The sequence below is a fragment of the Heliangelus exortis genome, chromosome 6 (genome assembly GCF_036169615.1).
Source record: "Heliangelus exortis chromosome 6, bHelExo1.hap1, whole genome shotgun sequence".
Classification (NCBI taxonomy): Eukaryota; Metazoa; Chordata; class Aves; order Apodiformes; family Trochilidae; genus Heliangelus; species Heliangelus exortis.
Window position 1 is genome coordinate 32,934,201 of NC_092427.1, and position 25,162 is coordinate 32,959,362.

Here is a 25,162-nt window from a genome sequence, read left to right on the forward strand (position 1 = left end):
ATCTTCAAATGAGCCTGGATGCCCACAAGTGCATTCATGCTTGTTTTTTGATTGCACCTCTTTCTTTTGAAGTTGATTATACTGAGGTGTGTTAAAGAAGAATAGCTGGGGCTCAGGTGGGCCATTCCACCCTAGAGATCCTTCTCCTTGTCTGAAAAAGCAAATATAGCCCCACACTTAGGTCCCAAAACTAGTGTCATCTGGGGATGGCTAGCACTCATTCATGTCATCCTTGTTCCTTCTCCTACTTTGACAAGCTTCTGTATCTCCTGGGGTTTCAGAACAAATCCTTCCATACTGCTTTTTTCTCATTAAAATAAATCCATTTAAGTAGCAACCTCTTCTAGAGGAGGAATTTGCTACCATGGGGTTACTATGTGCAGTCTGGCATTTCAGAGGAACAGTGTAATGGGAAATAAAGCCATCTGGAGTTTCAATGGGGGAGTTGAGAGAGAGCTTGCTCTCCTCTATCTCTACTTCTCCTGCCCAGGACACTGAGCATGGCCCCAGTGATGTGGGGTGGTTGTGGCTCTCCTCCCTTCCTATTCCTACTGCAGCTGCCACAGCTCTGGAAAACATGAAAGGCAGCACTCACTGTAAAAATGTGTTTCCAGGAGGAAACTGAATGAACCAGGGAGCCTAGGTAGGTGGGAAGAAGTAGAAAATTATGCACAATACCCTTCTAGTTTCCCTTTGGAAGCCATTCCTGTTTATCTCCTCATCTCTCCCATTCCTCCTGCTGCTGCTGGGAGCCTGAGCACCCTCTGCTCGCCAGCCCTTCCTTCTTCTTTGCCCACAGAGCAATCCTGCCTTTTGATGCTCATTCTCCAGGCAGGAGGGTGTAAACCAGATTCCCAGCCCTGGGAACCAAGCAGTGCTGCTTTTTTTCTGCTGCAGTGACTCTGAGTCTCTTCCTGGTGACTCTGTGTGCCGGGTTGTACATCAGTCTCTCTCAGGTATAGCTACAGTCTCAGGTGGCTGAGACAAAGGCCCTGGCTCTATCTGGAGATAGTGGCAGTCTTGGACAGGAGGGAATAGAGGCTTTCAGCAGAGCTGGAGGCAGCCTGGTGGTTTCTGGTTCACTCAGCAGGCCTGGAGCTCAGCTGCTCACTGCTTGCGTGTGCCAGCAAAATGCACACATCGATGCAGCCCATCCCACACAGCAGCTTTGACTCTCCATGTGATCCCCATCGCATTGATACCCCAGTAGTGCCTGAGCCACGATGTTAATAAGTGTCAGTATCAGGACAAGCAGATCTGACAGTCTCTGGGGAGAGCTCACCGGAAGGATAGGAGCATGAGGGCATTGCAGCTGGGGCTGCTCAGTCAGGCACGGGATGCAGGAGGTAGAAGAAACGATGTTCATGCAGTAATTCCCAGTGCTTGCCTTTTCTTGCCCTTGCCCCTGCTTTGTTTCCTCTCCTTCTCTGAGGATGTCACCTACTGAGTCTTTGGCCTTACTTTTCTGTGTGGCATCCCCTGGCTTTGCAAAAATTAAAGACAAGCATGGCTGAAACCCCCTGGGGCAGCACTGTGAAAGCAAGGAAGCAGAGAGCAGCTAGAGGCAAGGGAATTACCAGGCATTTAGATAAATCCGAAGAGGAGAGCAAGGACTGGCTTCAAGCAGGGCCAGAAGCCATGTCACAGGCACATGTAGCTCAGGTTATTATGAAGGAACAGGACCCCAGTGGCTGTCCAAGCTGTGCAGAACAGGTTTGCATCTATCTTCCACTGTATCTTTCGGAACTCTCTGGGCTCTGCGTGTCCTGGTCAGGCTGAGGGCATGCTTGGTCTGCTGTCAGAACCATGGTCCTGTTGGGATGACCTGTAAGTCCCAGTGGCTGTGTTAGCTCTTGCTGGACTTATTTTTCAGCTTTTCAGCATTAGCATGTGAGCACCATTCCACTGGTGTGGCTCTGCACAAGGCTGGAATCCCCAGTCCCTAGATTTCCCTCTGCTCTTGGCAAACTGGCTTTCCTCATGCAGTAAAATCTCCAAACACCTACAGGATCCCTGCAGAGGGAAAACTCCCAGTCTCTTTTGGTGAATACTCTGCCTTCTCTACTCCTCAGCACAACACCCAGTTGCCTTGGGTGAAATACCTGCTCTGTAGGTGGAGAATGAAATCCAGAGGAACCTGGAAACTGTGCTCTTCCTTCTAGTTATATATCTTTAAAGTGGAAGAATGGCCTTCAGTGCTGGCACCCTGAGCTGGCACCTTAAACCTCCGTGGTTTCCAGGAGGAAGAAACCCTGGGTATTCAAGGGAGGTCTTGAAGAAAAGGGTAGATTGAGTCTTATCTAGACTGCTTTCCTCTGTGCCTTGCAGTCAAATTCTCTGCTTAATCATGTGAACTGAAGCAATTTCCAGGATATCAGGGCATTTCTAACACATCTCTTTGTGTTCTCTCCATCTTGTGTGAATACTCCTCTCCGTGGTCTAATAAGGAATATAACTCAGTCCATTGATTTTTCTGTGTTGGTGTTTTTTAACAAGGTTTCTCTCTTTTATGCATTCTCATTTTTTCAAGAAACACACGCCAATTTATAATCCCAGAGCCCTACAATCCTTTCCAAATTTGGCTGAAAGTGGCCAATGACTTAAAAATTAATTACTGAGTGGTATACACATGTTAACAGCTATGTGGTCTTGTAAGCCCCATTTGTATTACAAGCCATGGTAAAAAGGGGAAGAGCCAAACCTGGTGGGATTCTGTGATAGCTGATAAGGAAAGTCATGACGGGGAGAGATGTGACACTGTAGAGGTAGCTGTGATGAGAGAGCAGAGGTGAGGTCATCCTGACTGTGCAAGACATGGAAGAATGAAATTCAGTAGTGTGAGGCTGCTGAAATGATGGGATGTATCTGATATTTGCTGGCATGTGCTGGGGTAATCCAAAAGATTGCAGTTTTGGACAAAGGGTGGTACTTCAGGTGTGAGTGAGCACTGGTTTGAGCAGCTTCATGCTAAGAACCTGTGGCCATCCCAGAGTCTGAGCTACAGAACTGGGCAGACCACTGGGAAAGTTGAGGCAGGGCAGGAATTGGTGCCTGCGTTTCTGCAGGCATTGCTGTGCAAACACATCATAACTTGGTGAAGAGCTTCAGGGATGGACTGGAAAAGCGTCTCAAAGGGTTTGGACCAGGAGGTATCTGGCAGGTGCTCACTATGCCAGCAAAGATGGGAAAAGCCCCTGGGGGATGTCATTGCCACAACTGCAGTAACTAGGAAAGTCCTCAGCTCTCATGACAGGGCTCATGTGGCCCTTTGGTCACCAGATGGATGCCAGAAAGACAAGTTGCTTGTGGGAACCTTTTCAGTCATTCAGTCTTTTGTCCAGAATAACTGCTTCCAGGTGGGGGCTGGAAAGGCATCTGGGACTCAGCATGAGCCTGAGCAACACAGAGATCCTCATCATAACCCAGAAAGCATGAAAATGGGGAAAAACATGTTTCAAACTGGGAGCCAGATGTGGATCCAGAGGAGAGGCAGGGAATGTCTGCACCCAGGATGTGCAGAGGGAAAACAGTGGAAGAAGAGGGCATGGGGGTGGCCTGCAAGAGGAGGCAGGTTATTCTGGTCACATCTAGGTTTGGAGCTGAGGTCACAGTTACCATAGGACTCCTAAAAAGTGAAGCAGGAGAGGAGGAGTATGTGCAAGTATTAGTGTTCTCCCATGGAGAATGTGTGCAGCCTCATGTACTACTCACGGCTGGAAAGCAATAGCTATTAAAGAGATATTCAGAAGTCTTCAGGAAGCAAAGGTAAATTGATGGATTTTTTTTTAAGTGGGTCTTCTATAAACCAGCTGTCTGGGTTTCTTTGTAGTGTGAAATGTGAGCAGGTTCCTCCCTTTTCAGATCCAGGGACACGTATAATTTAAAACATAACCAGGTTTTGTTTAAGACTTCATGACGTGGGAGATCTGGTGCATCTCCATAGGTTCTTTAATGTCTGGTTGCTTTCACTGTTTCAAAAGAAAAATGCACTGTATTTCTAGACTGTGTCTGTTTGCCTTCATCTTCCATCCACTGGATCTCATTCCACCTGTCTCCCAGATTAAAAAGCCCTCCACTGTTAAATCCTTTTCCCTGTGCTAGTACTTAACACATTGCAGTCATGTCACGTCTTCCCCTTCTCTTCATTAAGCTAAGCAGATTAAGTTTCTCTCTCCACTCACCAGACAGGCAAATTTTCCCAAGCAAGGACTCATAGTTCTGCTTTTCACCTCTGAAATTGTAGGAAGGTTGTGGAGAGTCAGAGTACGGTCCAGATGGTCCAGATGAACAGACTAATCTCAAGACATGAGGATAAAGTGCAGGCCATGCTTGAGAGACAAAATACACTTTGTCTGAAATGCTCATTTGCAGACTCTAATCCATGGAGATGAAATACAGTGCAATATGGTCTTGAAGACCTCTCTTCTCCACTTTATATCCTTTCAGAATATATTTACAGGCAAAACAACGTTTCTTAACTTTCCCAACTTAGAGCAGCTCCTCTCTGCATCTGGAAGTCCTTGGGTTGATCTTGCACTTGGAACTTTTCTGATTTGCAGAAATCTCCTGTTTTATTTCTTGTGTACACTTTGTTAAGGATAGGCCCATATGTCCTGTCTGCATATCTAGCCTGAAGAGGATTGACACAAACGAATGATGCCATCCGCAGCCTGATCATACTTGGCATCTTTGCATTTGGCAGAGGCTGTGGAGCTAGTTTTAAATAAGAAGAAAGAAGAAAAAAACCTGGAAGATGCTGTCAACTCTGCTTTCCTAAAGTGCTTGTTAGAAAGCATGTTATAAAAATCTGCTCAGCATTTTTGTGATTTGATCAGAAGTACCAGGACAGATGAGTTAAACAATCTGGAAAAAACAAGAATTGATTCAAAGCTCAGCCCAAAACTTATTGGAAGTTTGTGAATTTGAGCATCTTCATGTAACTGCGCCCACTACTGCTTTTGTGAGCTAACACTGGGTTCAGGATTCTGAAAAACAGAAGTGCTCTAAAGTCAGGACATGCCCTGCCTGGCCAGACATTCCAGGTCTTGAAAAGGATCTCTTCATCTGGATTTCTGGCCAAGCCACTCTGATGGTTCGTGTGTTCCTCCCTCCGTAAAAATGTTCAGTTTCTCATCCTGTCAGTCTGAGAACATGCTGTCATTGCTGCCACCTGGGAGTAGTGGGTGGGATAGGGCTCTGAGCTGGGGACTGAAAGATGTCCAATCCTGGATCTTTGCATTCTGTTCATGATGTCTGTGAAACATGAATCCCTTCCTAGATGCTTTGGTTTAATGCACGCAGATAGTTTTGGGTCATGTCCCCAAACCCTTTCCCATTCTCTTCTCTCTGTCTTGTAAAAAGTCTGGAAAGGAATGTCCAGCTGACCAAACTGTGCCAAGGACTGAAGAATCATCAAGACTTCAAAGTCCTCAAGAGAACACTGAAAGATTTATTGAAGGAGAAGACTTAGCAGGAAACACCTCCAAATTCTGGGAATAAGAAGAGTGATAGTTGGAGGTGATCCCAGTGTCACCACAGTAGCTCTGCCTGCTGCCTGGGGACCCTTCCAGTCCAGACCCAACTGATGACCTGGAGCAGTATTGCTGAGTTCAGGATATATCTCCCATCTGCCTCCAGTCCCCAGTGTCATGTTAGGGCTTGTTTTTATCTCGAGAAGCTTGCTTTCAGTCAGGCAGTGCCTGGTGTGGAAGTTCTCATGCTTTTGGAAAGGCCACCCAAACAATGATGTCCTGGTGAAAAGGCACCCAAACAAGTGTCTGGGCCACTCACCAGGCTTGGAAATTAACTGCTCCCCCAGTCTGCTTAGATCTCTCCTTAAAGTTATTAAATGTCATGCCATTCATGAAATCAGGTTGGGAGGAGAAAGGATTGAGGGCAGCCCTGAGGAGAAGGACTTAGGGGTGATGGTGGACCAGAAGCTTAACGTGAGCTGTCAATGTGTGCTTGCAGCCCAGAAAGCCAACCATGTCCTGGGCTGCGTCAACAGAAGCACAGACAGCTGGTCAGAGGAGGTGATTCTTCCCCTCTGCTCTGCTCTTGTGAAATCCCACATGGAGTAATGTGTCCAGTTCTGGAGTCCCCAGTGTAGGAATGACATAGAGCTCTTTGAGTGTGTCCAGAGGAAAGCCACTAAAATGATCAGAGGACTGAAGCACCTCCCTTGTGAAGACAGGCTGAGGAAGTTGGGGTTGTTAAGCCTGGAGAAGAGGAGGCTTCAAGGTGACCTCGTAGCAGCTTTCCAATACCTGAAGGGGGCCTACAGGAAAGGTGGGGTGGGAATTGCATGAGTGTGTAGTGAGAAGGCAATGGGCAATGGTCTAAATCTTGAAGAGGGCAGATTTAGATTAGATACTAGGAGGAAATTCTTTACTGTGAAGGTGGTCAGACACTGGCACAGGTTGCCTAGGGATGTCATGGCTGCCCCCTCCCTGGAAGTTTTCAAGGCCAGGTTGGATGGGGCCTTGAGCAACCTGGTGTACTGGGAGGTGTCCCTGTCCATGCAGAGGGTTTGAAACTAGGTGATCTTTAAGGTCTCTTCCAGCCCAAACCATTCTACAATTCTATGATAAATTGTAGTAGTTTTACCAACACTAGTGGCACTGACACCAAGTTACTACTTCCAGTGGCAGTCTACTGCCTCCCTGCTTTGGGCCCTAATCTGTGCATTTCCAGTTACCTATTGACATATGTGCACCTCCTCTGTATGTGGCAAGTAGGTGAGTTGCACATTGAGCAGTAAATCTGATGCCCCCGGGTGGCACTGGACTTTCCAGAACAACTGGACTTTTCCAGAGGAAGAATCTGTTTTCCCAGGAGGTGATAACAGGGATAGTTGGCTGGCAGCCCCAAGCAATGCCTCAGTGTGTTGCACCATGCAACGGAGAAGTAGTTGCAGGATTTCATCTCCAGTGTGTGAAGCTTAGCAGATACAAGGGTACATTTAAATTGTAGAGTTGTGCAAATACTATGATTATAACCCAGTTCCCTTTCTGGCCTTTGGGTAAAGCAGAACTGAAAGGTAGCAGATACACTCAGTTATGCTCAGGCTAAAAATAATTAATCCTTAAGAATGCCAAGAAGGAGTTTAAAGAGCCACCTGCCTGTGTGGTTATAAAGCCCAACAAAATGAATTTGACAGGGAGTCAGTCAAACATGTAACTTACCAATGACTAAATTTCTTAGCAAGGAGATATTAGTTGCCTGGGCAGGAAGAGAGGTTCAGAGTGATGACCATTAGAAATCAGTGTCCCTGTGGTGGTTAAAACATCCCCTCTGTATCCCTCTGGGCTGCCACAAAACACTCAGGATAGGATGTTTAACCTGGTGTATTTAAGGTCGTGGGTGATAACGTCAAGCCTCAGGGGACTTTGAACACTAAACCCACCAAGACTACAGAAGGAACTGTTTAGCACTGGGGAAATTTCTCATGCGAAGATACTTTTTTCTTCATCAGTAATGGGTGTTCACAGTATATACATGTATAGATTCATGTTCCTTTTTGCATCTTAGAAACCAAAACTATAAGAAGGTTGGGAAAGCAGGAGGTGTAAAAATAAAAGGTAAGAAAAAAGGGAAAGAAAATTATGTGAGATTATGAGAGCAGCAATCTTTCCAGCTTTCTTAATTTCTGGACACTACCTGAATAGACCAGAAGTGCAGTCCTTGCACTACTCACCCAACTCAAGCCATGGCTGCTGGCATGCTGGTAGGTTTTTTGTTTATCAGGCTTCCCATGGGGCAGAGAAAGCCTGTTTGAAGGACAGAGTGGTTTGGGGGGCTGTTACAGGAACGTGCTAATGAAATCTTCTGGTGACACGAGGTTCAGAGGCTTTGGTCATGGAATCATAGAATCATAGAATTGGCTGGCTTGGAAGGGACCTCAGAGATCATCAAGTCCAACCCTTGATCCAACCCTTGCTCAGCTCTGTATTACTCTGGGTAATAGAAATGACACAAAATGCAGTAGGGCTATGGGGTTTAACAGCCTGGACTTCCTTGCAGCTGGAAAGGGCAATGTGGGACCTAGCAGGCAGCAAAGTCATGACCATGGCATTAGCAAGCTCTCCTGGGGACACCTCAGCAGAGAGGGGTTTCTAGGATGGCCACAGGCATGCAGACGGGAGGAAGGCACCAGATGTGTGTTCAGCCTAAGAAGGCAAAGTCCGGAGGAGGAACACTGGGCTCTAGCTCTGCTGGAGATGGCAGACCATGGCATGAAGGAGTGATGTACACTAGTGGTCAGCACTGGTTCTTAAAATGTGTTCAGTTTTGGGCCCCTCAATACAAAAAGGACATTGACCTGCTGCAGTGTGTCCAAAGAAGGGCAAGAAAGTTAATGAAGAGCCTGGAGCATATTTCTTACAAGGAGCAACTGAGGGAGCTGGGTTTGTTTAGCCTAGAGAAAAGGAGTCTGAGGGGAGACCTTATCGCGCTCTACAACTGTCCGAAAGGAGGTCATAAAGAGGTGAGGATCAGTCTGTTCAGTGAAGTTACAAGTGATAGGAAAAGAGGTAATGGTCTCAAGTTGTGCCAGGGGAGGTTTAGGTTGATGTTCGGAACAATTTATTCGCTGAAAGGATAATCAGGCACTGGAACACAGACTGCCCAGGGCAGTGGTGGAGTCACCATCCTTGGAGGTATTTAAGAGTCGTATAGATATAGAACTTATGGATATGGTTTAGTTAAGGACTTGTCAGTATTAGGTTAATGGTTGGATTCGATGATCTTGAAGGTCTTTCCAGACAAGGTAATTCTGTGATTCAAAGGAGAGAAATTTAGAAACAGCTTCTCAATAGGAATAGCAACAAAAGGAAAACTACTTGTAAGAGGAGCCTGAGTTCTGTTTTTTGGGATTGGAGCTTGCCTGGGAGTCACATGACTCGATCAATCCAAGTTCAAAGTTTCCCCTGTAACAACAGTCAGCTTGGAAAGGTCTCTCATGGATCACCCACCACTTTATGTCTCAGAGTCTGTAACCCTACAGTTCTTCACATACCCAGTGCTCATTTACCAAAAACAGTAAATAAGGTGGGTACAGGTAAGAAGAAGGTGGCATGAAATTTTAGCTAGTAGAGGAGAATTTGAGGTTCCAATGTTATGTATACAATTCTATATGTACAGCTGGCTAATTCCAGCTGGATTTGTTTGTTTTAGTCAGTTGAGACTCATCCACTAGAAAAAAAATAAAAATAACTTAGAACTTATGACTATTTCATCATCTCTTATTTCTTCTCCCTGATCAAAAACTAGAGCAGTAAATCAGATGGTTCATCTTTGTAATCTACATCTAGTTAAAAAAATGTTTTCCTATATATTAGTCAGAGTAAAGCCTTCTTTGAACACAGAATATAAAGCTGGGGAAATGTAGACATCCACACACACTCTTAATCCCACCAAAGTATCTGTCTGCTGTCCAGAAGCACAGGGAAGAGATTTACTCTGGTCCAGCTCCTTCTCTTGTAAACAAAGGCACAACAAGCACAGACACCAAGACCTTGTCTCAGCTTTGTCTTAGTTCTCGTGGCTTTATAGAGAGAAGGAAGATAAGATGCAAATCATTCAGGTCTGTGTCTAAATTTCCACTGTCTGTCCAGTTGTTGGTCTCTCAAGACATGGCTATCTGAGGACCACCCGAACTGATCAGAAGGCACTTGGGTTTGGCATTAGAGGTATCTCATTACCTGTAGCTATTGCAGGCTCTTTGGAGGTGCCTCTAGTGACAGACCCATTGTACCTCAGCCACCTGTGCAAAACAGTACAATTTCTCCAGCACATGATGTTAGACATGGCTAATGCTCTCTGCTAGGAAAAAACCCCAACACTCCCAGTAAGTGCATTTGGGAATCAGGCTTCCTTCCTGGACCAGACCGAGCAACAATCCAGCTGATCTTTAAAGGACTTTCAGAGATGTTTTTCCCCTGAGAAATTGCAAGGTCCACTGTACACAAGTAGCTTCAGCTTTCCTGAGATCTCATGAAAACATGGGAAGCAGAAGCTGAGACATCACTGGGGTGGCTGGTGTCTATGGAAAGCAGTCTCATGCTGCCTTTTCACTTAGAAGGATCTCTAGGCACCTCACAGCCCCTCAAGTCAAGGTCTGAAAAAGGCTGCAGGAAGGCAGCAGAGAAAGGAGTCTCATCCATCCCAGAGTTACTTCTTTGAACTTCTCCTTCACTCAGAGGAGGTTGCTGGCCTTCACCAACCCTGAAACAAACTTTGTATGCAATTATTCCTTCAGCCTTCATATGTGGTAGAAGAGCACATGGACTCTTTGAAAGCCCCTCAGTCAGTGTTCTCCTATAACATCCTTCCTCCTGGTCCTATTTACACCCTGCACATTAGATTTCCAGCTCCTGTGGGGTTCTCCACCCCTGCTTCTCCCATGCTGGCACTGCCTTTCCAGGGCACAGCAGACCTGGTTCATCATCAAAAGGTGGTTCCCAACCTGCTTTACCAAACCCAACCAAACTGCTTGTAGAAAACCTCCCCTCCAGCCCAGGTAGGCCTGGAAAAGGGCATTTAGTTCTTCACAGCTGAAAACATGGGGGCTTTGAACACCTACTGAGCAACCTGACCCAAGACCATCCTGTGGGAAGGCATAAATTACCCAGCTCCTACCAGCTGCACAGAGAGCATTAAATGACTCACTAGGCTGTTTAGCCAATTTGTTGGATTTTTAGATTTTTTTTTTTTTTTTTATTTAGCATCCAAAAGCATTTTTCATATCCTCTTATCTGATTTTAATGGAATGCATTTCGTTGGGGGTTTTTTTGTGTTTGGGGTTTTTTTTAACCTAAGATTAAGGCGTGTTTTTCTGTTTTTAAATCTGGGCTGGTCATTAGCTCTGTCAAAATTTTTGGTATGTCTGGAGTTTCTTTTCCGTGTGCATTAGGGAGAGCAAGACTTGAAGCAAGAATAGACGTCTTACATTTATTCACTGTGTCTGGCATGAAAACCATTCCTGTTTGAAATGAAGTCTTGTTATCTCAAAGATGCCTCTTCTGTGGTGGCAGCTGCCAGAGAAAATGCATTATCCATCCAGCTTGTGCAGGGGGGCAGTGGCTGTGTGTGTGGGAAGGGAAAAGTGTGTTTTCTGGAAGCACCCTTTACCCAAGTGCAGATTCTTTTCCAGCACAAAATTCTTGCTCCTGGGGTGAGAGATACCAGGAGAAGATGAAGGTTCCATCTTAGGAAAACATGGGAAGAGCAATTGAGATGAATGGTGTGTGTTGCATTTTAAGGCAGTCTCTACTGTCACTCAGCTCTGACGAAGATTAATGTGATTTTCTGGTGGAGCAGAGGGCCTCTGAGAGGAGCAGCACAGCCCTAACTGCCCACCTACACAACAGCACATCCAGGTCTCATTCCCAGCCTTTGCCAAAGCCTTCACCAGCCCTGGAGATGGAGGCGTGTGTGGATGAGAAGGTGCCTCTCAGAGCAGCTCTCCAAATTGCATCACTGGAGAAAAACAAGGCATACAGGCAGGGCACAGGGAAGAGGGAGGAGGAAAGCTGGAAGGGTGAACCCAGGCATACACAGAGGAGAGGAGATAAACAGGATCCCAGAGGCAGAGGCAAACAGCTCGATGCTGTCATCAACCTGGGAGAATCAGGCAATGAGGAATGGCATCCCCAGACTGTGCTGGGAAATAGAGTATTTTCAAGGTTGGAAAGGACGTTTAAGATCATCTAGTTTCAACCCCCTGCCACGGGCAGGAGGGACACCTCCCACTAGATCAGGTTGCTCAGAGCCCTGTCCAGCCTGGCCTTAAAAACCTCCAGGGATGAGGCTTCCACCACCTCTCTGGGCAACCTGTTCCAGTGTCTCACCACCCTCATGGTGAAGAACTTCTTCCTAACTTCCAATCTAAATCTACTCATCTCCAGTCTGTATCCATTCCCCCTAGTCCTGTCACTACCTGACATCCTAAAAAGTCCCTCACCAGCTTTCTTATAGGCCCCCTCAGATACTGGAAGGCTACAGTAAGGTCTACTTGGAGCCTTCTCCTCTCCAGACTGAATAATCCCAACTCTCTCAGTCTGTCTTCATAGGAGAAGTGCTCCAGCCCTCTGATCATCCTCGTGGCCCCTCTCTGGACACGCACCAGCAAAAGGGGCTCCAGAACTGGACACGGTACTCCAGGTGGGGTCTCATAAGAGCACTGTATAGGGGAAGATTCACTTCCCTCAACATGCTGGACATGCTTCTCTTGATGAAGCCAAGGATATGTATAGCTTTCTGGGCTGCTGACCCATGGGTGGATTTGCTAACATACAGAGATTGCACAGCATCTTCAGCATCCCAGTCTAATGTATTGACTGTGATTAATGCCATTACATTGCATTTCTGTTGAATTAACAGTGGCTTCCCACTTGAGATTACTGCTACCCAGCAAGTACCTTAGTTTTCCTCTGGCAGATGCCAGCACAGGTATTGCTGGTCCCATCAGTGGTAGTCCCCAGTGTCCACTGTGGAAGCACTAACAGAAGGGCTGAAGAAGATATGCAAAAGGACCACATTGGTGGCAAACCAAGCCTCGTAGCAGGAAGGGCAGGGTGGCCCCTTGTGCCAGCAGAAAAGGGAGCAAAGGGGAGGATGTTCATCTGGTTAAATGGAGCAGGAGGCTTGCTTGGGGAAGTCAGAGTTGCCCCTCTGCAGGGCCTTCATCCTCCCCACAGTCCCAGCTCCCAACCACCAGGCCATAGGCTTTGATCTCTCTCCAACTGGAGGACTTAGCACTGTTTGGACAGGAGGGTTTGAGGCTCTTCATTGTCTCACACCTTCTCTTTTGGCATCAGTTCTCTAGCCTTGCCAGGGAAAAGGAGCTATGGGAACTTCCTCACCCTGATCTCCATGGCAAGAGAAATCAGGAACCTGCATGTCTGCATCTCCTCTCTCCTGTGCTCAAAAGCCATCTTGATCCACTGCCTGTTGGCACCTGCACAGGAACCAAAGGAGAAGGATGGATTTTTGCAGCCTCTTCTATGTGGAGGAGAGTTCTCCCTCTGCCTTCTCCCTTGTCCAGAGGCAAAGCCACCCTTCGGCATCCCCTCCTCTGCTGTGTGTCCATCCTCCCCCCACGCCAGTTGCCGTTCTCTCTTTGTGGTATATTTTTCATGGATGTTTTTCTGATAGCTGATAGCCTGTTACCATGACAACCGGCCTCTGTTGTGACATTGGTCTTGAAACAAACCCAGGCTGATGGTTTTCAAAGTTCCTGCCTGTCTCAAGCGGTCAGAGGGTTGCTTTTGTGCCCTCCGTTCATCCCTGGCCAAGAGGAGGAGAGTGAAGATTGTCTCTAATGAGGGCAGTGGGTGCCTGGATACAATTTTATGTATTACTGAACCAGAGAGAGATTAAAGGAAAGAGGCTCCACTAAAGGATTAGCAGATTTGGGTATTCAACTGTCTCTTTAAATTATTATCCCTAATTATGACTATGATGAAAGTCCACTTGGTGAGGGATTAGAAAAGAGTCAGATGCAGCACTTGGTGCTCTTGTGTTAGTGCCAGGCTCTGAGAAAGGTCTCCATGTTGTGCTTTTGTGTGCTCCGTGCTGCTCTTTCTTGTTTAGGTGGAGAACAACTCACTTAATGGGAGGCTGTGGTCCTGGTGTTCCCTTTCCTCCCCTCTGAACCCTGTGAGATGTTTCATGTGGAGAAGACAAAGGCAAGCAGGACCCCTGCCCCCTTCCTGGCTTCTCACCATCTCCCTTTGCCTCCATTTATGATTGGACATGGTTTCTTTGTCTTCCCACATCACGACATGCTCAAAGCCTCACAATTGTTTGCAAAACCCTTTGGTGTCCTTCCATATGTTCCAGACAGAAATATTAGTAGAATTTAAAACACACTCAGTCTTTGCTACATTTAGATCTTTTGCATCTGCTACATTATTTTCCACTTAAAGGGTTCCAACACTGATTGCAAGGGCAAGACTTGGGTTCCTGCTACTGACAGAGCAGGGAGAGGGAAGAAGAAGGTGTCTGACACTGAAGACACAACAGCTCAAACAGGGTCATACAATGGAAATGCTCAGGAAATGGATGAGCAGGACAGGGACTTTTTTCTAGGAAGAAAGATGAAATTTAGGCAGGAAATAACTGACCTATGCCTGCAAAGTGCACACAGAAATGTTTTAGGTAATTTTGGGTGTCATTCTGGGGGTGCTTAATCCCCATTTTCCTGGAAAGCTAACACACTGCTTTCCAGCAGCCTGCAGGATCTGGAGTGAGCCTCAACCACAGTGCACAGCTGAGCATCATGGATCAGAAATGGGTCTAAGATCAAGGGTTGAACTAATTAAGCTCAAAAACCCTCTGGGGAAGGGTGAGAAGCAGCAGGACTTTGGAGGGGGAGAAGCATCTGGCATCCATGAACCTGGGTTTTGTCAGGGGCTTGGTGACACTAATTCCATGGGAAGAGCAGCCCCTGCCAGCATCTGGGAGAAAGACCCTGTGTGACAGTTCTTTGGGAGCCTGGGCTCTTTTATGGCTGAGGTGTCATGCTACAAATTTGACTGAATAGTTTAATTTTTAGGTGATGGGTGTTTGGGGCTGGGGGAGGGTGAATCTCTGGCAAGAATTTGAAACACAGCAATTAACAGGATTAAAGTGTCATGTTTTACAGGACTGCATACACAAGTTACAATAATAGGGATTGTAATTTAAGTTCTCCCAGCTGACAAAGAAGACACAGCTATGCAGGTCAGAGTGCCTTATCCAGCACACCACAGCAGCTCTTTGGGATGGCAGTGATTGGGAATGGCATAATTTTGGGGAAGGAGTTGCTCGGTAGGCTTGTAAAGGAAACCTGAGTGGTCCCAGGTCAGGAATGGAAATTACATCCAAACCAAACATCATCATAACTATCAGAGCAGCAGAGCTCCAAGTTATGTCCTGGTAACCACAGCTGGATTGCCCCCAAACTGTGATAAGCATGGGTTTGCTGAGCTTCTTGCTGAGAAAAGGGGAGGAGCAGATCACAGAGGAGGTGAGAAACCACATTTCTATCACTATGGCTCACTGATTTCTCTACAGCGATGACCTTAGGCATGTGCATCTGATGGAATATGACTGAATGATGTGCAAGGAGCTCTACATCATGAGGCAGTATCAGTGTGGTGAATGGAAATGGCTCATTGTGCAAGGCCATGGCCAGTGCCCCAGGCATCTGCCCACCTTGGTGACTGCCCTGACCACAAGGCATGGTGGCCTCGTGGTCCATGTCTCAAAGGGAAAGTCTTTGGTGAATGCTTGAGGTGGTTAATTAGTGGGCTAAGAGGTGTCAGTAATTGGACTTCATTTCATCTGCAGCACATCAGTTCGGGGTTTGGAAATGGATGCCAAGCAGGGATGGATATTTGGATGGTTTTTGCTTGGGACCTCTCTGAGGCTGGCTGCAGCATGAAATCCTCTTGTACCCTGGCATGAGGCTGGTGCCCAAAGCTGGTTCTCCTGCACTCCCATGGCCATGGGCTCAGCTGCTTCCCAGCAGGGAGGAAGAGACCCAGGCTCTGGGTCATTACCTGGGAAAATGGCACATCCTAAGCAATGTGTATTGTCCTCAAGATACAGTGTGGGAAGCACCTTCTGGCTAAATTAAGAAATCTGAGAGAGATGATTTTACCACTGTTTCTACAAGCTCCATCTCACAACATTAGCATTAGAAGCCAAATTTTACCTGTTAGTTTTCAGTCCAGGAGCTGGTTTTGTGGTGAGGGTATGTGGTGGCAAGTCTAGATTCAATTATGTCAATTTATTTCCCATAAATTGTTCCCTTGCTACCTCATAGGTATAGTCCAAAAAAGTCTCACTTTTCCAGGAAAGAACCCAGGAGTAGGTTCCCCATAAGAATCAACCTTGGCATCAGCAGGTTTACAGTGAAAAATAGGGTCAAGCCAGTCTCTAAATTGTCCAGTACTACATGGCTCTGACCTCTGGGTCAGTAGTTCTCAAATTAGGTTTCGTCTTAGCCAGGTCACAGACCCCATTGAAATACATTCCAAGAAGTAGGGCTATGAAATGAACCAGTGGTGTTCTAGGAAGTGGACCGTCCATGAAAGTTTGGATGCAGCAGGGTTAGAAACTGCCACCAGAAAGAAAACTGAGGGGCAACAGATCCTGTTAGCCAGGGGGGGTGGCACAAAATCAATTTCCATGGGAGACTGTAGACAGGAGCAAAAATTGTGTCCTTTACTTGGCACTGATCAGCAGTTACCAGGATCTTTATGTCAAGTGCACAAAGGCATTGCAATATTTGGGGGATAGTGAGGGCAGAGGGTGGGCTAGATTTACTCAACTGCAATTTCAGAGAGGTTTTTGTGAATGTTGACACTGAAATTCACAGCAAGGGCAGAACAAAGCTCATGAAGCAACATGAAGGCATCACAGGAAAGAAAAAGTGAACAGAAAGAAAAAGTGAACATTACCAAGGAAAGCTGGAAAGCAAACCTCTTCCAGTTCATAATGTGCCCACCTTCCTACCAGGCTGCTCTGTAAAATCCCTCCCTGAAACTGAGGCTCCTCTTGGCTCCAAGCAGTTGTTGCTTCTCTGCCATTTTAACCTGGGCCTCTTAGATCATGTTTACAAGGTGCTGATGGAAACCTGATTCATAACTCTCAGCTGAGGAGCTGGGTCTGCATTTAGTGAAAAGTGAGAGTAAGGAATGAATGTTGCCTCAAATGAGATCAGTTGTTAGAGGTTTACATTTTTTCCCGCTAGATTTATATCCCTGTCCAGCAATACTCTGCATCTGGGGGTTACTGCTGAAAAAAAGTAATGAATAAGTGAAAAGCTGGTCTGAGATTCCTGCATTTAAGCAGAAACCTCGTCCCTTTTGGGCTAGTTTTCTAATGGCCAGCAAGGAACAGAACAATTCCAAACTCCCCTGTGCTTTTAGCCGAAGGCTTTTCCACTGTGTCTCAGGAACAACGTTCAAAGTCACCCTCTTGCTGATTTAAATGTTTCACAGCTTGCAGGTCCTTAAATGAGTTGTGTATTATGAACAATAAATTACATCGCAGCGTGTGCAATTGGGTTCAGCCTAAACATGAAACATTCCTTTCCCTGAGTCAGCGAGTTTTCCCAGATAACTTTTAAGGCCAGTTGTGTTTAAATGTCATCTGTGCAGAGGATCTGGGACCTGTCTCTTTGAATGCTGAGGTCGATAACTGCCTGCTGAATGCTGGCAAGAGGAATAAGGATTTTACTTATCCCCACTCTTTTTGCCAGAGAGATTACTGCTTTGTTCACAGAAGTTGTTTGTGGTTGGAGGTGTCACAGGGGATTTCAAAATATGCCAGGAAGCTGCAGTGTTTGATGGCTGGAGCTCCGTGCTGGGTCTTGAGTCTTGGGTTTGACTCTTAAGTCCATATTTTGTCTTCTCAGGCATCTGCCCTTCCCATGCCTCAGTTTCCCCAGTAGTAAAACGGAGACCGTGGCATTACTTCATAGCAAAATGCTATGAAGTAATCCTAAAACTTGTATGAGAGGAGTTATATTTTCAATATAGTGTTAATAAATACTGCAATACAAACCATTTGGTAGCCTTACATATTACTATATACCCTCCTTAATTATTGAACATGCTTTAATAAAACATGCAACAAATAACTCAAAATCTATTCAAGGAAAAGGATGTGCAAAAATTCTTCCTGTAAATATGTACAAAAAATAATTTGTGTATTATTTAATCAGAGCAGTCCCTTGCTCTATCTATAGAGAATAATTGAACAGAAAAATATTGAAGTTAGTAAACAGCAAATTAATAATTCATGTAGTATTTACAGTTACATTACACCATATTTTCCACCAAGTGCATGTTCTTTTTTCACCAGTCGACTGAAGAGTTCCTGCAGTCTGAGGCATTTGTGTCTGGGCACGTCTGGGAGCCATTCTGTGGCTGGGGCGTGCTGCTGTGAGTGACTTGTCAAGTTGTCCAGTTGACATTTGGGCCAGTGAAAGCATACCAAGAGGGAAAGCCAACCCCTAACTAGAAGTCTGTGACATTTCAGCTCCATCAACTGGAGCATCTCACAACCCCTGTGTTTTGCAGGGACTAATGATCTCATTTGCATGCTCTGCATCCCGGCCCCATTATCACAGACTGTTTATGGCATAAAAAGAAATTAATTTGCTTTGTCCTATCCCTGAAATGGTCAGTTTTGGAGGTAGTTGTTCTGTGCTAACATTTATTCTTCTCTGGAATTGTCTGAAAATCTATTGTTTGTCCTCTACCAAAATCTGTGTGTTTCTCAGGAAAAGTAAGATGTCATTTAAGGTTCTCATTTAAAGAGGAAATGGGGGAAGAAATCAAATTTTGCCACAGATCTCCTGTGAAATCTTGGTGGATCACTCAGAACCAACTTGAAACCATTACTACATGTCTGCAAATTTAGGGAAGAAGGAACAATTGAGTTACCTGCTCTCTTGGCTCCCTATGCCTGGCCTCCCAGGGAGGCAATGCCAGGAGGTGTGCACCCTTAGTACCCAGATGCTGGGTGTTCAGGGCTCCTTGGCATTGAGGGGATGGTTTGAAAGAAGCTGCTCATTGTGGAAACATGGGATGGTGTCTCTGGAACAGCTTACAGACAACCAGTTTGTACCCCTAAGGGCAGCCCCAACCAGCAGTGGGGGGCATTACATCCCTGTCCCCAGCCATGACCCTAGGGAAGGTGTTTTTATACCTCACACACACAGCAGTGCAGGAGACATCCCAAGGGTAGTGCTAGGACAGCCTCCATAGGCAGCTGTGACTCCAGAGTTGAGATGTCTGCACCTGCCTGCAACCCTTCCTGTTAAATCAAACCCCTGCAGCCAGGGAGGAGTTTGTCATCTCTACAAGAGGCCAAAGCCAGAGGGTCAGACAGATTTAATGTGGGCAGCCCTCAGGGGAGGGCTTCAGAGCTGAACTCAGCAGCTTTTGGGCCATTTTGGTTAGGAATGGCTCCAACCATACACATTTTCTCCCCAGGGCAGGTCTCTAGAGTTCAGTGTGTTTAAAAGCTTTGGGTTTTTTTTCCATGCTGATCTTGGGGGAGAAGGCCTTTTCAGAGACTCTTTGAACAGGGTTTTTTCTAAAATGTAGATTTCTGTTGCATCCCTTCCCTTTCTTTAGATCTGAAAATTAGGTGCTTCCTGACTTCTTCAGGATTTTATCCCCACAGCGAACAGCCACAGTGTCCGTGGGCCCAGAGACTTGAGTCAGGAAAGATATGGGTTGCCTTTTTTTTTTTTTTCCTTTTTAGCTAGTCCAAATCCTGGTCAGTGAATACCCCACATGGGGTGCTTTCATCAGGAGAAGAGCTGAAACTGTTTCTTGTCCTAAGCCCTGGATCAGGTGGTTTTGAATGAGCAAGATGTCAAGATGTGCTCACAGCAAGGTCTTTGCAGAGCTGGGATGGAGTCAGGGAGTTTTGGGGGGAGTCAGGAGTTTTGATGCAAGGGGAGCAGGTGGTAGGTAGCTCAAGGAGAGGCCAGGAACAAGCCGTCAGCCAGGAGTTAAGAGTGCTGAACCCAAAAGAGTGGGGGTGTCTGTGCTGAACAGGGAGCGGGGCTGTGGCCGTGTTTGCATGATTCAGAGACATCAGCCCTCAGGGGTGCGTCTGGATCTGCTGATGAGGGTGAGGAGGGCACTCACCAGAGATCTGCATCAGGGGTAACTTCTTCCATCCAGTTCCTCTTGCATTTCCTCCCGGGAGCCCCTGACTGACAGCTCTCCAGCAGGGATTCGGGCAGCACTGTCAGTCATTCGTTACTGTGGGAGATGTTACATGCTGCCGGCAGCCACTGATGGGACAGCAAAGGAGCAGGGGGTATCTGAGGGACAGGAGGTACATTTTATTCCACCATTTCCCTTCCTCGCTGAGGCTCACTTCACTTCATATCTCACAAATATAGGGGTGTTACCTTCAGCTCTGTGACCAGATTTTAATGAGGCAGTTCTTTTATTTCTGCTTTACATTCATTGAATGCCTGTATGCTGAGAGGAGTCATTGCACAAGGATTAAACCATTATCAAATCTGCCAGAAGTGGCAAGTGGGAGCTGCCATCCATGTTTCCTGTCCCAAATCTCTCGCAGAGGCTGTGATGACCACCTTTCCCCAGCCCACAGTTAGGAATCTTCATCCTCTGATGATCAGGTGGCTTGGGGTGAAAGTTGCTCATTAAAGCCAACTTCTTGCCTTTCAAGGTTAAGACCATGGAGCAGAAAAGGCAGCCATGAATTTCACAAATGTTGCCTTGCTGTCCTAACAGGTGAAGGCTCTGCATACAGATAATGACTGGAGATTCCACTTGTGTTCTTGCATGGTGAGGGCTGGTGAAGCTGAATGTAGATGTGGTCAGGAACCCAATGATGTCATCAGGGACTGGCCCTAGACTGACTCAGATCAGAGTAAGGAACATGAGTTGAGGGTGCAGCATGGATGTATGTCAGGTCCATCCTGGCCAAAATGTCTCTTTTGGTTCATGTCTTTTCAGGTATTTTCTTGGACACTCCCAAACCACATTAGGGAAAGCAGAAGGAAACAAAAGGATGGGATTCACATGGCAACACCTGCTATTTTCACTTCTCGGTGCTTTGCCACATTTTTAGTTCCCATCATCTATAACTGCTTACTTGTCTGAGGTCCTCAGTTATGGTCTTGCTTTGGTCAAACATCAGTGCCTGTAGAGATGTGTGGCAGGTTTTGTGTGGTTTGTCTCTTCTGGCACCCCTGCAGTTGTTCATTCATGAGTACATTCCTGGCATTGTTCCACTCTTTGGGTAGCACATTGGCAGGTGTCTAAAGTTAGGGGCTGGCTGTTCTTAGCAGAAGTAGATGTTTTACCATGAAGGTGGAACCTTCCCTTTTTCCAAGGGTATGCTCTATTCCTTAATAGTTTTAACACTGAAGATAGACCACATTGCTACTAGGGACTCTTTTCTGGGTCTTTGTCACATACTGAATTCATTTAGCATCTGTTTCATGCTAATGCCACTGTTTTCTTTTGCTCATGTGAACACCAAAAGAAGCACAGAAGTGAGATTTAGATGATTTTCTTCTTTGTTCTCCCAAAAGTATAAAGAGCATAATTCACAGTAAAGATATATTTAAATCAGCTGAAACAGAAAGTCTGTCTCCCCTTCTATATACATGTAATTTGATTTCAACTACAATTTAAAATTGAGGAAAGTTATCACTGTAAAAGCTAATTATATTCTAAAACTATTAGTGTAAACGAGACATCAACTGATCAAAAATATTTTTGCATTTATAAAAAATTTAAATTCTAGTCAGCCTGGTTGTGCAGGAAAAAGCCTAAAAATATCACATCTCAGATTTCTTAAGACAGAATCTCTACCATTGAGATCAGAGTAGGGAAATTTCCAGGTGCACAGGGGAAGGTGAGCACGCTGCAGCCCACAGACCCCCCAAAATTTCTAGAAATCAAGCACTATCCCCATGGATTAATAATGGACATGGTACAGTAAGGAAGTGTCAAGACAAGCTCTTTGGTTGTGTCTGGGTAATGGCTCTCAGCCTGAGACTCTTTCTTAATGCTGGTATCATCACAGCAAAGAAGTAGTTGTCCATATCTGTCTCAGACTCCATCATAACCAGTGGGCTGTAAGACAGGAATCATCCCACCCAAAGTAAACAAAACAAACCTTGCCTTCTCTCACCTCTCTTAACTCACCCATAAACCAGCAGCCCTGGGACCTAAACTCGGAGATGTCTGTGCTGCACATTACATGTGACAAATCCCACCTTCTGTGTCTCTTAGTCAAGGTATTTCTTTTGCTGTTAGTGCATTTCTCAATGTTCCTCTCCATGTCAGGTTTTAAAAAAAGGCTGATGTTGTTGCTATCTATAGGTTATGCATATTAAACATAAAATTTTTTTCCCTAAAAATATACCACCTTCTTTAGCTCTGTTTCTTGAAAGGAAGAAGCTAAATAGCTCACCTTGGCTTCTCAAAAGAAAGATGGTGGGGTTTACAGAGTAGAAACCTATAAAATCCAGAATGGAGTACAAGAAGAGGGGACAATTGTTTATTCACCATTTCTTCCAGTCCATGAACCTGAATGCTCAGTTATCAGGTAACAGGTGAGAAGGCAGCAAAAAGGTGTTCCCACATGGTGCAGCAGCTGGGTGGCTCATTTCCTCAGTGTGTTGCTGGAGGAAAAAGAACACCTGAGAGAAGGAATAGGAGTTATTAATCTCAGTGGTCCAGAAGTGGCCTCTTTCAATCAACTTATGGTCTGACCCTCTTCTTAAGTTGACTGTTGCTCTGAAACATTAACCCCAACCATTGCTGCAACCCCATGAGGAATACTAATTAAAACACAGTTGTCTGGTCTGGGGCAGACAGTACCCAGGAGTGATGGGGGAAGAGCCAACAGATCTTGGTGGCTTTAGAGGCCATACCATTTTATGTCTAAAAGCAAGGGACTGTCAGCTGGACTCTAGGAAATGGGGAGCTCATCTGCTGCATAGCCTCAGGCAAATCATTTCCTTGGTATTGCTCCTGACCCTGGACTGTCTTATTAACATGATGGTCACTCCTGCAGGGAAAGAGCAATCTTTTACTATTTGTCTGTTCAGTTGTTAAGACAAATCAGCCCATCTCTCAGGCAGTGCCTCTCATTGTGCTTGCAACAGAGACCCAAATTGGCAACAATTATATCTATTATGGAAAAAATATCCATTCCACTGTGTATTTTACTCTGCATATTTGAAGCTGTTCCATTTACAGACACCCTCCATGTGTCACTCCAGTTACAGACTCTGATGCAGATGGTCCAATTATTTATTAATCTCGTTTTAAAATATCCTCAGAGTGTTTCAGCAGGAGACACTTTCTTCAAGGTCCCAGTTTCAGCAGAGTCAATAAGAGTTTTGCGGTTGAATTTTTTGGAGAGCAGGACTGAGGGTTCTTTTGTCATTTCTGACCTTCCCTTTCACATACTACCAACATCTCTTAGACCTGGGAGAGGCAGTTACTCTTGTGGTGTGTTCATATTTTTAAAATACCTGAAATTGAAGGGACTACATCTTAAATCTCTGCTTGCATCCCTAAAGTGCCTTTATACTCTCACAAGCCATTGCAGCATGGATAAGAAAAAGAAAAAAAATTCTTAGAATTAAGTGTTAAAGAGCTGTTTGTTTTGGTTTTTTTTTTTCTTTCTACTACATGTCCCAGAAAGTTCAGAACATCTAGGATGTTGGCTACCGGACTGAATGAACTGGTTTTAGTGGCAGCTCCTTGGATTTTGTCCCTTGTCTCTATGTGAATATGTGAAGCAGACAAGGTGATTTATCCAGCCCAGGCATTACAGCTGAGTTGGACATCACAGTGACTCAGGCTTTTCTTTTGCTGTGACATGGGAGCTGCCTCACTGCAGGATAAGCACAATTAGCCATCTCTGCAAGCCAGCCAGACAGCTAGCCCACCATCCACGTTCATGGCCCAGGTCACATGGGCTGCACTGAAACCCAAAGGCCAATTTCACCCAAACCATGGAGGACTTTGAATGTCATCTTGGGGATTGTGCTCTTCCTTTGCAAAAACAGAGAAAGAAAAGTGCTAGGAAACACATTCACAGCCTTTTTGCTTTCCCAGCACCAGTAGTTGACCCCTCTTGCTGATGTGTTCACGAGGGCTGATGCACCAAAGGGTTCCAAAAAGCACTCTTGAGGTCTGTGCCTGCAGCCTTCTGCTGGCTTCACAGGATGAAGGCTGGAAATACCCATAGCCTTCAAAATGTCACAGCAGAAAATAACACAAGACTTTCCTCTCATGCATACTGTGAGCCTGAGGTCATGGTATGACACTGTTATTGACACAGCCAGCCTGAGCTCACCTGGGAGAGTGACTGCCTTGTAGTGCATGTCACTGAATGTATTTTAGAGGTCTGAACCTCTGCCTCCAGCTCAGTGCTCTACCCCATCTGCAAGAGTAGCTGGAGAGGCTTAGAACAACAGGGTAGCAGGTTTCCCCAGGGTGAGTCCTTTTTGGCCTTATATCCTGACCTGCCTCTCGGAAGTATCTGTCATTCAAATCCCACCATTGCAAGGTTAAGCTCTCTTTTGTTGCACTGAGTAAATTTAGAAGCAGTTAGCTAATCAGTACATTTGTCTTATGCCCATTAAATTACAGTGCAGCAAAAAAGGTTTCCCAGGATTAAAACAATTAATGTGGAAAATGAAAGGAGCAGTTTGTTTAATTCCCTCTTGTAATGAATTGTTTGGACAATGCAAAATTTGAATCGATGAGCAGGAAACAAAGGGACTCTGCCATTAAGGAGAAGCAGAAGTCCTCCTGGTGTTGCTGCTGATGGGGTGATTCTCCCCCTCCCAGCTCCACAGCTCATCACAGCCTGAATGTGCTCACTGCGTCCCAGGTCTCAGAGGAAAACGCAGCCAAGAGGGAAACCAAAGGCTTCTGCTTTGCTGAAGACAATTATCTTCAGCTCACCTGGGCTTTTGCTGCTGTGCACCTTTGTGCTTTCCCACCATACTTTTTAGCTTTTGGTAGCCAGGGGTTTCTGGCGTTTAAAGATACTTCAGGTCAGATCTTGACCCTGCAGCTGAAGTGTCCCAGATGCCCGGGAGCAACACCAGGACATGGACAAGGCTTGGGCAGGCCTTGGAACTGATCTAGTGAGGAGCAATGCTAAAGGTGTAGCATCCTCTTGGAAAATATCACAGTCCCTAATACCAGCTGTCTGTGTGACCCCCAGTAAACCTATGCCCAGACAGATTTCTGCCTTAAGAGAGGCAGAAAATGCAACTCCTCATAGCTGCTCTAGGAAGCAAGTCAGCTGTAGAGGCTCCACACCCTGAGCCAGTCTCTCTGCTCTGGGAACATGGGGTGCTCAGGTGTGTCTGATAAGAAGGGGCAGGACTATGGAGTCCAGTGGCTTTCCACAAGTGTGTTTAATAACCAAATTAAAGAGAAGACTTGGGAAGGAGAGGTTCTGGGACATCTTTTGGAGATGTGCAGTGCTGTGGTAGCTCTAGGTAGGATGCAATGTTCCTGCTGAGGAGGTCTGAGCTGGAGATGTCCCAGGTTCTCCCCAGCCCAACATTACCTAGCTCCTGGTAATGTTTTCTACTTTAGTCAGGATGCAATAATTATATTTAAAAAGAAAGGCT

At 45.8% G+C, this 25,162-nt stretch overlaps 1 protein-coding gene across 2 annotated transcripts in view; it reads left to right on the plus strand.

Annotated features, from left to right (window-relative positions):
* The window catches only part of MARCHF4 (membrane associated ring-CH-type finger 4), a 100,892-nt gene that overhangs the window by 28,774 nt on the left and 46,956 nt on the right, over nt 1–25,162 (plus strand). The gene's annotated exons all lie outside the window — the stretch shown is intronic.